We start from the raw sequence: 15977 nt of genomic DNA, 5'->3' as shown, positions 1-15977 counted from the left end.
CGCAATCAAGCGAACCAAGGCAACCAAGGCAACAATCAGAATCACTTTGCTACACTCAACCAGTTCCTTGCTAATGGGCCAAAGACTTTCAGCAATTGCGTTGAGGCAACTGATGCTGACGATTGGCTCGTGGATCTGTGCAAGCATTTCGAGTGCAGTAACGTCAGGCCTGAGGACTTCATCAAGTTCGCTTCTTTCCAACTCAAAGACCAAGCTACAGAATGGTTCCAGCAGTACAAGGATTCCAGAGGAGGCCGTGCGATTACCTGGGATGAATTCCGTCAAGATTTCAAAGCTCATCATATTCCTCAGAGCGTGGTTGAAAGCAAGCGTGAGGAATTCCGCAACCTGAAGCAAGGCTCTTTGTCTGTCTATGACTACAACAAGTTGTTTCAGAAGCTCGCCCGCTTTGCTAAGCAGGACGTCCCTGACAAGAAGAGCATGATATACCAGTTCAGGGGTGGTCTCAGGGAAGAAATTCAGCTAGCTCTTGTTCTCTTTGAGCCCTTGAGGTACGATGAGTTCTACAACATGGCATTGAAGCAAGAGGCCGCTCAACTGAGGTGTGATGCTTCCAAGAAGCGAGTCAGAGATGCTACTCCTTCTTCCTCTACTCAAGTGGCCAAGTAGCAGAAGTATTGGCTTCCTCCTCCTCCGTTCCGTCAGCCGTATCAGCAGAAGAGCAAAGGTGGCAGTGGATCTTCCCACCCACCCAACCCTGGCTTTCAGAACAAGACTTCGTCTCAACCTCCAAGATCGAGTGCTCCGTATCACCATCCACTTTCAGAGGTCACGTGCAACAAGTGCCAATAGAAGGGTCACTATGCCAACAAATGCTTCAATCAGAGGCGTCTTCCTCCTCCTCCTCCTGTGAGATCGGCAAGTACAGCTGTGGTCAAGCATAACCCCAAGCACGCCAAGGTCAACTTGATGAATGCAGCTCAGGCAAAGGACTCGTCAGATGTCATCATGGGTAACCTTCGTGTTAACGATATTCCAGCTAAAGTTCTTTTTGACACTGGTGCATCGCATTGTTTCATCTCAAGACCGTTTACATCTAGGCATGAATTGACTTCGCAAGTTTTTCCTAGTCCGTTAGCAGTTGTCTCTCCTGGTAAGCGCATGCATGCTGACTCCATAATTCTGGATGTTACTATCACCTTGGGTGACTACAAGTTTCTGGCTTCTCCAACGGTTCTTGGTAAATCAGATATTGATCTTATTCTCGGAATGGATTGACTTTCTAAGCACAAGGCGCATCTTGATTGTGCAGCCAGGAAGATTCAATTGACTCATTCGTCTGAGGATGTAATTGTCTTTGCCGCTCGCGATGATACCATCCATCTGTTTTCTCTCAATGAGAAGGGTGAACTGGATGCTATATCGCAAATTCCAGTCTTTTGCGAATATCAAGACGTCTTTCCAGAAGAGCTTCCAGGAATGCCTCCGCACCGGCCAGTTGAATTCGTCATCGATCTTGAGCCTGGCACGTAACCGGTTTGCAAGCGTCCTTACAAGCTCGGACTTGAAGAGTTGAAGGAGCTGAAGAAGCAACTCGATGTTCAAGAGAGAATGGGCCTCATCCGACCTAGTTCTTCTCCGTGGGGTTGTGGTGTTCTTTTTGTGAAGAAGAAGGATGGAACGGACCGACTTTGTGTTGATTACCATCCATTGAACAAGAAGACCATCAAGAACAAATACCCACTTCCCAACATCAACGAGCTGTTCGAACAACTCGAAGGTGCCCAAGTATTCTCTAAGCTTGATCTCCGTATGGGTTATCATCAGATCCGAATCCGTGAGCAAGATATTCCCAAGACGGCTTTCAGGACAAGCTTTGGCTCATATGAATACACTGTCATGTCTTTTGGCCTCGTCAACGCTCCTCCGACTTTTCTCGCATGATGAACTTCATCTTCAACGCCTACACCAATGACTTCGTTTTGGTCTATCTCGACGACATTCTGGTCTTTTAGAAGAACAAGGAAGATCATGCCAAGCACTTGCGTTTGGTACTCGATAAGCTCAGGGAACACAAGTTCTACGCCAAGTTCTCCAAGTGCGAATTTAGGCTCGATGAGGTTCTTTATCTTGGCCATATCATCTCTGCCAAGGGCATTGCGGTGAATCCTGAGAAGGTGTCTGCAATTGTGAATTGGGAACCACCTCAGAACGTGAAGCAACTCCGTAGCTTCCTCGGTCTCGCAAGCTACTGTCGAAGATTCATTGAAAACTTTTCTAAGATCGCGAAGCCTCTCTCAAATCTTCTCCAGAAGCACGTCAAGTACGTTTGGTCTCCGGAGTGTGACATTGCTTTCAACACTTTGAAAGAGAAATTGGTCACTGCTCCAGTTCTGACTCCTCCTGATGAATCCAAGCCGTACGAGGTCTTTTGCGATGCCTCTCTCCAAGGTCTCGGCGTAGTGTTGATGCAAGAGAAGAAAGTTGTGGCTTATACCTCTCGCCAGTTGAAGCCCAACGAGAAGAACTACCCCACTCATGATCTCAAGTTGGCGGCAGTTGTGCATGCTCTTTTGACTTGGAGACATCTCTTATTGGGAAGAAAAGTGGACATTTTCACTGATCACAAGAGTCTCAAGTACATCTTCACTCAGCCTAATCTCAACCTCAGGCAGACTCGATGGGTCGAAATGATTCAAGAGTATAATCCAAGTATCGAGTATACTCCAGGCAAGGCCAATGTGATTGCTGACGCATTGAGCAGGAAGGCTTATTGCAACAGTCTTATTCTCAAGCCTTATCAACCGGAGCTTTGTGAAGCTTTCCGCAAACTTAATATGCAAGTTGTTCCTCAAGGTTTCCTCGCCAACCTTCAAGTCTCTCCTACCTTGGAAGACCAGATTCGCCAAGCCCAGCTTCTTGATGCTATGGTGAAGAAGGTGAAGATTGGGATTGCCAAGAGTCAACCCAAGTACAAGTGCTACCGCCTTGATGACAAGGATACTCTCTTCTTCAAGGATCGTATTGTTGTGCCCAAAGGTGACCTTTGTAAAGTGATCATGAACGAGGCTCACAATTCTCTCCTCTCCATCCACCCTGGGAGCACGAAGATGTATCAGGACCTCAAGCAGGCTTATTGGTGGACTCGAATGAAGCACGAGATTGCTCAGTTCGTGAATGAATGTGATGTCTGCAGAAGAGTGAAGGCAGAACACCAAAGGCCAGCTGGTCTCCTCCAACCTCTTGCCATTCCAGAATGGAAGTTTGACCACATTGAGATGGACTTCGTGACTGGGTTTCCAAAGTCCAAGCGTGGCAATGATGATATATTCGTTGTCATCGACAAACTCACTAAAGTGGCTCACTTTCTGCCTATCAAAGAGTCAATCACTGCAGCTCAATTGGCGGAACTCTATACCTCTCGAATTGTCTCTCTGCACGGTATTCCACAAGTGATCTCTTCAGATCGTGGCAGCATCTTTACCTCCAAGTTTTGGGAATCTTTCCAGAAGGCCATGGGCACCAACATCCGCTTCAACATAGCTTTCCATCCGCAAACTAGCGATCAAGTCGAGCGTGTCAATCAGATTCTTGAAGATATGCTCAGGGCTTGTGTGATCTCCTTCAGCATGAAGTGGGAGGATTGTCTTCCTTATGCCGAATTCTCCTACAACAACAGTTTTCAAGCAAGTTCGGGCAAGGCCCCATTTGAAATTCTGTATGGCAGGAAGTGCCGTACCCCTCTCAACTGGTCTGAAACCGGTGAACGTCAACTTCTGGGAAATGACTTAATCACAGAGGCAAAGGAAATGTGCAAAGTCATTCGAGATAACCTCAAAGAAGCCCAATCCCGCCAGAAGAGCTACTATGATAGTAAGCACCGTGATTTGGCTTTCGAGATCGGAGATCATGTTTACCTCCGCGTCTCTCCAATGGAAGGCACTCGTCGCTTCGGTATCAAAGGGAAGCTTGCCCCTAGATACGTGGGACCTTTCAAGATTGTCAGCAAGAGAGGCGATCTCGCCTATCAACTCGAGCTTCCTTCAAACTTTGCAAATGTGCATGACGTGTTCCATGTCTCTCAGCTCCGAAAGTGCTTCAAGACTCCTGACCGCACCATCAGCTTTGAGGACATTGAGCTCCAAGAAGATCTCTCTTATCGTGAGCACCCCGTTGCTATTCTTGAAGATACTGAACGCAAGACTCGCAACAAGTCAATCAAATTCCTCAAAGTCAAGTGGTCACACCATTCCGGCCATGAAGCTACCTGGGAACGCGAGGATCACCTCCGTTCTGAATACCCGGCGTTCTTTTAGTCCTAGATCTCGGGATGAGATCCTTTCGTAGTGGTGGAGTGTTGTAACACCGGGGATATGATTTTCCCAATATGTACTCCAACTCTTGCCGTTTCCGGCGTTAAGTTATTTTATGTTCTCGGGTTCAGGTTTTTGTCTCCGTGTGTTGTTATCATTGTCATGCATCTCATATCATGTCATCATGTGCATTGCATTTGCATACGTGTTCATCTCATGCATTCGAGCTTTTTCCCCGTTGTCCGTTTTGCATTCCGGCGCTTCGTTCTCCTCCGGTGGTCAATTCTACCTTTCTTTTTTGTGTGGGGATTAAACATTTCCGGATTGGACCGAGACTTGCCAAGCGGCCTTGGTTTACTACCGGTAGACCGCCTGTCAAGTTTCGTACCATTTGGACTTCGTTTGATGCTCCAACGGTTAACCGAGGGACCGAAAAGGCCTCGTTTGTGTTGCAGCCCAACACCCATCCATTTTGGCCAAAAACCCACCAAAACCCTCTCCATCATCTAGAGCATTTGATCACGATCGCGTGGTCGAAAACCGCACCTCATTTGGACACTCCTAGCTCCCTCTATGCCTATTTAAAGACACCCCCGAATTTCTCCTTCCCCTTCCTCCCGAAACCCTAGCCCTCTTCTTCCTCCGTGCGCCGGACAACGTCCGCCGGCGCCGGACGTGTCCGCTGCGGCCGCCGCCGCCACGTGGCACCTCCCCACTCGCCCTCGCCCGCGCCCCACATCGCCGGCCCGCTCAGCCCACGTCGGGCCCCCGAGCCCGTTTGCCTCCGCGCCGCTCGCGCCTGCTTGTCCCCGCCCGAGCCGGCAGGTCCTTCGATGCCGGCCACCGCGAGCGCCATCGCTGGTCAGCGCTTCGCCTCGGCGCCACTCCTCGCCGCCGGCCCTCCGCACGGGATCCAGCGCTGCCTCACCGCACCGCCCGCCGCCGCCAGGTCGCCGCCTCGCCGCACCGGCCCCGGTCCCCTCTCCGGTGGCCTCCTCCTTCTCCCCGCGGCAAGACTCCGGCGAGCTACAAGTCCCTCTCCGATGAACCTCGTAACCCGTGCGGCCAGATCTGGATCCGGATCCCGTCTCGGTTGACTTTCCGTCCCTAACCCTAGATATTTTGCCCCTGTTCATCGCATCGTAACTCCTCATCCGTAGCTCCGTTTTGGGCATTTAGCATATCAAAATGTTCGCCTCAGAGAGCACATCATTTCATCTCATTGCATCATTTTCATTTGAGTTCATCTTGATGCCCGAAATGCTGTTGGAAGAGTGCTATTTGAGATAATTGTCAGATCTGCTGCTCCAATTAGATATTTGTCATTTTTGCCATGATTATTGTGTGCATGATATATGTTTTGTTATATGTTTTGCCATCTATGCAGAGGTGCAATCCATGTATTTTTGTGATGTGTGTGGTGACTAGCACAAGCTTGCAAATTGGTGCATTCGTTAATGCTGATTTCAGGGACTTAGCATTTCCACTAAGTCCTTGATCTGTTTATCTCAACATGCCATATGTTCTTGTTGTTTCCTAGTGATCCCTGCCTCTTTTGAGGATGATCAGTAAGGATGTTTTGTTAATCTTGTAGTGCTCTATGCATCAATGTCTTTGTTTGAAATTATGGAGCACCCTAGCTTGAGTCAATCGAGCTCTACTTTTGTCATTTCGTGAATCTGGGCAGATTGTCTACTTGTTAGCAATTTTGCCGAGGATGTTGTAGTTGATCCGTGCATGCTATGTTATTGTTCTTACCATGTCTAGCTTGTATTTTGTGTATTCTTGATGGGTGTATGCTTAGTTTGTCATGAGTTGCTCTGTAGTGAGTGCATCGAGCTCGTAAACATGCCTACTTGATATCTGTTTCAGCATGCTCCAGTTTTCACTAAGTCTAAGAACTGATTATGCTTTTGCCATGTTCACATGCTTGCAAAAGTATTTTCTGATCCATTTTGGCTCAAGGTCACTAAGGGACTTTTGTTAAGCTCTTTGAGTAGCTCCATTCCATGCTTTACCTTGCCATGTTCAGGTCCTGTAGAATATAGTTTTCATGCTCCAAAGTGTGCTATCTGATCTGAAATTCCAGACAAGTGTTAATTTCACTAAGTCTAAAATCTGTTTGCCAAATGCATTTTTGCCATGCTTGTTCGAACCTGTTAATGGATGAATTGGCCGTAGCTCAGTGCTAGTCTTTTGTTAAGAATCAGGAATGGATCCCTGCCATGTATTTTGATGCCATGTTTGGGTGATGTAGCATGTTCATCTTGTTGCATCTAGTTGGCTACTTGCTGTAAATTGCAGAACGTGGTCATATTTGAATTTCTTGCCATTTCCAAACCGTAACTCCGATTCCGGCGTTCTTTATATCGTTTTCAAGATATTTAATCTCATATTTCCAGTGGCACACTTGGTTTTCCAAGTGTTGGCCAGGTTCATGCATTCCCTGTCAAATCTTGCATATGCATCACATATCGCATCCCGCATAGCATACCATCTTTGCATCATATTGTTTGAGCCTTGCACATGGTTGATTGTGTCCTTGTTGTTTGTTTGTCCTGTTTGGGTAGAGCCGGGAGACGAGTTCGCTAATGAGGAGCCCGTTGAGTTTGCTTTCGAGGATCCAGTCAACTCTGACAACTTTGCAGGCAAGATGATCATACCCTCGAAATCACTACTATCTTTGCTTTGCTAGATGCTCGCTCTTTTGCTATGCCTATGCTACGATGCCTACCACTTGCTTATCATGCCTCCCGAATTGCCATGTCAAACCTCTAACCCACCATGTCCTAGCAAACCGTTGATTGGCTATGTTACCGTTGATTGGAGACCGTTCCTTGTTGGAACATTATTTACTTGTTGGGATATCATTATATTGCCTTGTTATCTTAATGCATCTATATACTTGGTAAAGGGTGGAAGGCTCGGCCTCTCGCCTAGTGTTTTGTTCCACTCTTGCCGCCCTAGTTTCTGTCATATCGGTGTTATGTTCCCGGATTTTTTGCGTTCCTTACGCGGTTGGGTGATAATGGGAACCCCTTGATAGTTCGCCTTGATTAAAGCTTTTCCAGCAATGCCCAACCTTGGTTTTACCATTTGCCACCTAGCCTCTTTTTCCCTTGGGTTTCCGGAGCCCGAGGGTCATCTTATTTAAACCCCCGCGGGCCAGTGCTCCTCTGAGTGTTGGTCCACCTGTCAGCTGCCGGTGGCCACCAGGGGCAACTCTAGGCTGGCCTACCCGTACCTAGGACAATCTGACTGTGCCCTGAGAACGAGATATGTGCAGCTCCTATCGGGATTTGTCGGCACATTCGGGCGGTGTTGCTGGATTTGTTTTAACTTGTCGAAGTGTCTTGTAGAACCGGGATACCGAGTCTGATCGGAATGTCTAGGGAGAAGGTCTATTCCTTCGTTGACCGTGAGAGCTTGTCATGGGCTAAGTTGGGACTCCACTGCAGGGATTTGAACTTTCGAAAGCCGTGCCCGCGGTTATGGGCAGATGGGAATTTGTTAATGTCTGGTTGTAGATAACTTGAACCTTAACTTAATTAAAATGAATCAACCGTGTGAGTTACCGTGATGGTCTCTTCTCGGCGGAGTCCGGGAAGTGAACATGGTGTTGGAGTAATGCTTGCCGCAGGTTGCCCTCTAGTTACTCGCTCGCGCTTTGCCTCCTCTTCTCGCTCTCTTTTGCGAATAGGTTAGCCACCATAAATGCTAGTCGCTTGCCGCAGCTCCACATATATTATACCTTACCTTACCTACAAGCTTAAATAGTCTTGATCGTGAGGGTGCGAGATTGCTGAGTCCCTGTGGCTAATAGATTACTTCCAAACCAGATGCAGGGCCTGATGACTCCGTTCCAGATGACGCGCTTGAGCTCAAGTGGGAGTTCGACGAGGACTCACGCCGTTACTACGTGTCTTTCCCTGATGATCAGTAGTGGTGCCCAATTGGGGTGATTGGGACCGTGTCGCATGTTGGGTTATCTTTTATTTTGGCGCCTTAGTCGGGCCCATGAGTGTTTGAATGTTGTAATGCTATTTATGTACTTTGATTGACGTGGCGAGTGTAAGCCAACTATGTATCTCCCCTTTTAATATCTATATTACATGGGATGTTGTGATGATTGCCTAACTTGCGACATTGCTTTCAATGCGGTTATGCCTCTAAGTCGTGCCTCGACACGTGGGAGCTATAGCCGCATCAAGGGCGTTACAATCTTGCAGCAGGAGAAGAGACTAGATGGTAAGTTCACCAAGTAGCGTTGTGTAGCATAATCCTACCCCGTGATCCTCTCCTCGTCGCCCTGTGAGAGAGCGATCACCGGTTGTATCTGGCACTTGGAAGGGTGTGTTTTATTAAGTATCCGGTTCTAGTTGTCATAAGGTCAAGGTACAACTCCAAGTCGTCCTGTTACCGAAGATCACGGCTATTCGAATAGATTAACTCCCCTGCAGGGGTCCACCACATAACCCAACACGCTCGATCCCATTTGGCCGGACACACTTTCCTAGGTCATGCCCGACCTCGGAAGATCAACACGTCGCAGCCCTACCTAGGCACAACAGAGAGGTCAGCACGCCGGTCTAAATCCTATGGCGAGGGGTCTGGGCCCATCGCCCTTTGCACACATGCACGTTGCGAACGCGGCCGGAAGCAGACCTAGTCTAGCAGGCGTTCTAGTCCAATCCGGCGCGCGCCGCTCAGTCGCTGACGTCACGAAGGCTTCGGCTGATACCACGACGTCGAGTGCCCATAACTGTCCCCGCGTAGATGGTTAGTGCATAAAGGCCAGTAGCCAGACTTAGATCAAATACCAAGGTCTCGTTAAATGTGTTATCTTGAAATAACCGCGAACGCCGACCAGGGCTAGGCCCATCTCTCTCCTAGGTGGACTCAACCTACCCTATCGCTTCGCCTCAAAGATCCACTCAGAGGGCCGTCGGGACAAACGTCCTTTCGGACCCAATCCGTGAATCACTCGCGGGTACTCCTACGAGCCGACCCGTCTTTTGTCACCACAAGTATCATATATTATTTATAGGTATATACCCGTGATCAACTCCCGAGTGATCACGGCCCGATAGTATAGCATGGCAGACGGACAAGAATGTATGGCCACTGATGATAAACTAGCATCCTATACTAAGCATTAGGATTGCAGGTAAAGGTAACAACAGTAGTAGCAAGGACAGGCTATGCATCAGGATAGGATTAACGGAAAGCAGTAACATGCTACACTACTCTAATGCAAGTAGTATAGAGGAGAGTAGATGATATCTGGTGATCAGGGGGGGCTTGCCTGATTGCTCTGGCAAGAAGGAGGGGTCGTCAACACCGTAGTCGTACTGGGTAGCAGCGGCGTCGGTCTCAGTGTCTAGCGAGAGAAGATGGGGAAGAAACAATAAATATAATGCAAACAAATGCATGACAATGCATGACATGACAAAGCGTGATGCTAGGTGTGCCCTAACGCAGTACGAGGTGGTACCGGTGAAGGGGGGAAACATCCGGGAAATTATCCCTGGTGTTTTGCGTTTTCGGACAGGGGAGCTGGAGGGGGAAAGTTGCGAGTTCGATAGGTTAGGGATGCATGGTGGACAAACGGGTTGCGTATCCGGGTTCGCCTCGTCGTTCTAAGCAACTTGCATGTACAAAGTATTTTCATCCGAGCTACGGATTATTTTATATGATTTTCCAAAGTTTTTATTAATTTCTGGAATTTAATTAATTATTTAATTTAATTCGAAAATGGATTTATGACATCAGCATGAGGTCATGCCAACATCAGCAGTCAACAGGGTTGACTGGTCAACCTGACCAGTGGGTCCCACTAGTCAGAGACACATTTTAATTAAACAATTTAATTACCCTAGTTAGTATTAATTAGGGGGGGTGGGCCCCACTATCATACTAACTAATTAGTTTATTAACTAACCAGGTTCATTAGATAACTAATGTTTAATTAGCTTAATTATTTGATTAGATTAATTAATTAAAGTTAATTAAGTTAATTATTTCTTTAATTAATTAATTATTGTTATTTTATTATTATTTTTATTTTTAACCTCTTTTTTTTAAACGTTCTGGGGGCATGGGCCCCGTTTGGCAGTGGCCCAGAGGCCTGCGGGGCGGGCGCGTTAACGGGGCGGGTATGGGTGCTGGATGGGGCAGACTCGGGCACGGCCAGGCGAGGCCGGCCGTGCTGCGAGCGGCGCCGGTGAGGCGACCGAGTGGCGGGGCAGCAGTGGGCAGGTCCGGCGGCGGGCGGGCGCAGGCGCTGGAGCCTGGGCGTGGTCGAGCGCACAGGGGGCCGCAACATGGGCCAGAGCGGCGCCAGGCACGGGGCGAGGTCGCCGGCGACAGGGAAGCCGCCGGTCAGAGCGGTGGGGAAGCGGCCGCAGCCGCGCAGCAGTGGGGGGCTGCGGGCGGGGATGATACGTGCGGGAGGGCGCTTTGCTGGGCGGGGGGAATGGCTGCAGGCGGCGGCTAGCGGCACGAGCTGCAGCAGCGCAGAGCAGCAAGGGCGAGCGGCGGGCATGGGCACGGAGGTGGCTGGGCAGTGCAGCAGCAACAACAGCGACCCAGGGCAGCACGGAGGCACGGACGGGCGCGGGCGACGCACGCGGGGACACACGGCGGCGCAGCCGAACGCGGGGATGGGCGCGGGCAGGCGCCGGCTAGCAGGGGCGTGCGCGGACACGGCAAGCACGAGCCGCGCGGCGACGCCGGAGCGACTCGGGGAGGAGGACGAGGAGGCCCGGAATGGGGAGGAGACGGGGAGGCGACGGCGGGGACAGGCGACGCCGGCGAGGCGGTGGCAGCGATGTTGGTGCGGCTTCAGGCGACGGCGGGCGCGCAGGGGAGAGGGGCGAGGGGATCGGGATCCCCCGATCCAGATTCAGACGAGGGAGGGGGAGTGGTGCGAGTGGGGGTGGGGTAGGTTAGCGTTTCGGTCGTGGGGGGGATAAGGGAGGCGGGGTGGGCCTCCTGGTGTCCTGGGTGTGTTGCCGAATGGGCCGGCCTGCTGGGCCGAGGCCCAGGGGGCAGGGGGTTTCTCTTTTTTTTTCTTTTGTTGTTTTGTCTTTTCCTTTTTTTCTTTTATTTATTTCTCCTTTCTGTTTTATTTAGTTTAAAGCACTTAGGCACTTTATAAAAATATATTTATTACACCATAATTAAATATGCAAATTATGGCACTGCCCGAACATTTTTGTTTTAACTGTTGAAATTTTTTATAATTTAACTTTATTTTAATTTTTAAATTTGACGCGGTTTTGGACTAACGGTAGATTATCAACAATAACCGTGGTGACGTGGCATGATTAGCGTTGGATTACTGTAGTACGATTATGCGGGCGTTACATTGACGTCCACCAAGAGGCTTTGCATCTAACTCTTAAGCCAGTCATGATGCTTATCCTGTCTCTGATGTAGCGCGACAAGAAGCTCTCGGTCATTAAGAACACGAGATCGCTTCCGAGGCCTTTGGGCAATGGTGCTTCCGGTGGCGTTAGTTTGGGCGCGAGGGGCACGTGTGTTACCAGCCAAGGGATAAACACGAGAGACTACCTAAACTCCTTCAATGGGCTGGGTGAAGCTTTGACGATCAACGTTGTGAAGATAGATTGGATCCTTAGCAGGCTCTGGGTAAATAGCTTCAACAGACAGATCAACCTCTGGCAAGAATACAAGATGATTGCGCGCACATGGCTGATAGTTGAAGGTAGAGTGAAGCTTGATAAGGCGCATTACCCACGGAGCGTAGAACTTCAGACCAAAAATTTCGGAGCCAGATGCAGCCAACTGCCTGATGAAGAAGTCTTGAGCATTGAAGCTCATGCCATTGAAGATATAGAAAACCAAAGTCTTCATTGCTCCTTCAAGCTTCGCTGCAGATGAATGTCCTTTGACAGGCCATAGAGTCTTTCTGATGATATGATAAATGGTGCGAGGCAGATACTCTAGGTCTTCAACAAAGAATTCGGTTGGGTATTCAGCATCGCATGGCAAAGGCTTCATCATGCTCAGCATTTGACTCATGTTGGGTTCTGGCTTCTAGAAAATGCTCTCCAAAGCATTTTGGTGTTGTTGACAACTAGGTTCATAGTATTCACCAGGAGTGGGCAGGGTTGTGAGCTCAATGATGTCTTGAGCTTTAGCTTCATGATGAACATCTCCTGTCATCCACTCAAGGATCCAAGTCTCTCGATCCCTGTTGTATCCACGAATGTGGAGGGTGGCATGGAATTGAAGCAGAAGTTCTTCATTCCAGTGTTCCTTGTCAGTCACAAAATGAAGTATACCCGCATCACGGAAGCAGTCAAGGGCTTCTTCAAGGCATGGAAGTCCAGCAATGGCTTCACAATCAAGATGCATGTGAGGGAAGATGCGTACCTGATTGTACAAGATGCATGAATAATAGATTCGCTGCTGAGAACTCCAGAATCGGTCCGAAGAGATTCATGGCCTTGTGTAGGGGTTCTTGGCACTGTTGAAGAATGTGTTGTGTGCCTTGAATCCATTCAGATTAAATGATCCTGGTGAAGTTGCAGTACCTGGAAAACGTGGTAGCCTTGGCTTTGGCTTCTGGACCTGAGGCCTGTGCTCCACATGATAGGCAAACTGAGGTCCGGGAGCAAGCGGAGGAACCAGGATTGGCCAGCAGACGGTAACAAGCTGTCCATGATCATATGCTTGCTCGATGGTGTGTGGCCTTGGAGGAGGTACAGGAGCAGAGGCATTGGCTTCAGGCAACGGATTTCTTTGGGTGCTGCATTGGCTTCAGGTGCATTTACTTCTAGCACCACATTAGCTTCAGGCGCCACATTAGCTTCAGCCATGACAACGTCATTGGCTTCAGTGTTGATGTTGGTGGCCGCCTCAGTATTGGTAACCTCCACTTCAGGAGCTGGAGGGTTGGACACGTTCTCCTTGAGAACAGCTTCAGGGTTGGACGGGGGTGTAGCAACTCTTTCTTCATCACGTGGTTCTTCTTCTTCATCGGCTGATGCAGCCGGAATATCTTCAGCCGCATTGGCTTCAGATTCAGGGATGCTCACAGTAGGAGAGGCTTCAGGAAAGACTTCGCGTGAGATGGATTGGCGCTCTTCTCCTTCGGGAACACTTGACAATGTGACCTGTGGCCTAGGTCCTTTGCGAAGCTTGCGAAATGCTGGCAATGCCTATGGAGATGGATTTGGTTGGGCCTCATAGTCTTCACTTTCAATCACCGGAGTGGTGACCTGTGGTGCGGGAGTGACTGGTGTTTCTTCAGCACAAGGGGATTCTTGAGGGTGATCAGCCCATGAGTCATCCTGAGTAATTGGCGTCAATGGACGACCAATGCTGATGAGTTCGTTGTTCGTGAGAACAGGCGATGATACCATATTGTGCTCGATCTGAGGAAGGACTTCATCATCTTCAACATTGTCGTGAGGACCAATGTCTTCGGCTATGGTGGGGTCAACAGCTGGATTCTCTTCAGATTCAGGAGCCTCTGTGGAAGCAGGCTCATGAACTACCAGACGATGTTCACGATGTTCAAACGCAGGACAAGCAACAGGAATTGGCTCGACAAGAAGGGGCTCTGTGCAAGCAGCCCAGTCTCTCTTCTTTGTTTTTCTTTTCCTGGTTGGGGGAGCATCATCAGTGGTGGCTTTGGTCTTGCGCTTTCTGGCTTCGGCTTCAGCTGCTCTAGTTTTCTTGAATTCTGAAGCCACTGTGGGGACCTTAGGCTTCGAGCCTGTCATACTGGCTGGGAAGACAATGCGAGGTTCTTCCTGCCTTGATGCTTCTGGTTCGGCCACAGCTGGCTTTTTCTTCTTCTTGGCAGCCATTCTGGGGTCGATGCCTGGTCACCCCAAAGCCTTGCACTTTTCAGCTTCATTGTAGCCTTGAACACATTTGGCAGCAAGATTCTTCATGCTGTCACGAGAACCTTTTGCTTCTTCTCGTTTCTTGTGGAATGCCTCCTTGAGCCCATGCATCATGACCTTGAATTTCTGAATGTCTTCAACATTGAGCTTGGCCATGTGCTTCTTGAACTGAGCCTTTTCATAATCGATCTTATGCTTCAGCTCAATAATTTTCTGAGCAAGAGCCAGCTCAGGAGCAATGGATCCATGGAAGGAGACGCTGAGGCCAATTGGAAGCTGAAGATCATCAAAACTGACATCTGGGCTGTCAAACCACTCATCAATAAACTTGTACAGGATCTCCACATCAAAGAGAGGAAGATCATTAAAATTTCCGCCTCTTTCTTGCTCTTTATCAATTGCTCAAGAGCGTCATCGCCAAGATCGTCGTCGCTGGACAGATCAATGGCGTCATTCTCGTTTCTCAAAATAGCAGCAGGAGTCAGTGCTTGACCAGTGGGTTGCATGGGCTTTTCAACTTGTCAGACTTGGAGATGCGTGAGAGATCTTCAGACTACACACTGACTTCAGGAGGTGCAGTGGCCAGAGGCTTCATCCGTGAGACCTTTGGTGCAGAAGAGGGCTTCGAAGCCTTTGGTTTCTTTTGCTTCATAGGCTTCGGTGGTGCAAGTGCTTCGTCAGAATCAGTGTCATCTGCAGAGTGGTCCACGGCTGCCCCTTGAACCTGAATGTGAGTGATGAGACCTTCTAAGTTGTAGAAGGGCCCAATAAGATTGGGTTTAGCTTTGCGTGTGCCGTCAGGTCATGGTGCAGAGGGGCTTGGGTTGAAGTCTAATCCCAAAGACTTCTTCTTTTCCTTGGCCGAGTTCTTTGCAGCCTGATAGTTGCGCTTGAACAGATTATCTTCACGACACCATAACAGAGAGGATGGGTCAGCCTTAGCAGGCTGAGGTCCACGAATCATGCAGGGGTAGAAGCCCTGAGCAATAGCTTCGGACTTCGACTTGGGCTAAAGACCTTTGTATATTATATCTCCCCATGGGCCCTTTAAGGCATTCTTCTCAGCATACTCCTTGGTGATGAATCTGTACTTGAACCATTCCTCCGCCCAATGTCTTCGAATCCATTGGTTTCGGTTCTTGCATTCTCCATAGGTTTCTTCTGGATCTAACTTGTATAACTCATAGAGATCCGGTGGCAGGTCCTTAGCAGTGTTTCCACGGCGTTGTCTGCCGCCCTTCCTGACTGATTTTTGAGTTGTCATGAAGTTTAGACTGAAAGGCTTCAACACTGTCGAAGTCTTCCATCTACTGGTCAGACAGGAACTGGCTTCAGGAGAATTTATGTGACGATGTAAGAACTCTGCAAATGAATGCAGACTATGAGAACCAAGGGATTCTCCCACGGACATGTACATGTGACAACATTAGAGATGCGAGGGAAGGGGAAGAGGTCATATGCATTCTTAGAAGATTTTGAAGATAAATCAGTTTAGAAGACATTGACCTCATAGTGCGAAGACATTCACTCATATGTAGTGAGTTGGTTCCAGATTTGTATGAATCCGCAAATAAGTACAAGTGAGGAATCTAACTACTTTGTGAAGCATAAGTGAACATACTAGGCATGCTATGAGATGCAGAACAGGATAGATCCAACTTTGTAGCAACATAAACCACTTGTGGTTGAAAAGGATGAATCTATCGGATCAAAAGGACCGTAAAAAGAGTTTTTATTTACCACACGAGGAACTGCTAGATGGAGTGGGAGAGGAGGCCGAGCAGTTTGATCTTCCGTGCCCTAACTTGGCGACAGACGACAC

The sequence above is a fragment of the Triticum urartu genome, chromosome 4A (assembly GCF_056163025.1).
Source record: "Triticum urartu cultivar PI428250 chromosome 4A, HENAU_Tu73, whole genome shotgun sequence".
NCBI classification, from domain to species: Eukaryota; Viridiplantae; Streptophyta; class Magnoliopsida; order Poales; family Poaceae; genus Triticum; species Triticum urartu.
This window is presented reverse-complemented; position numbering follows the sequence as displayed.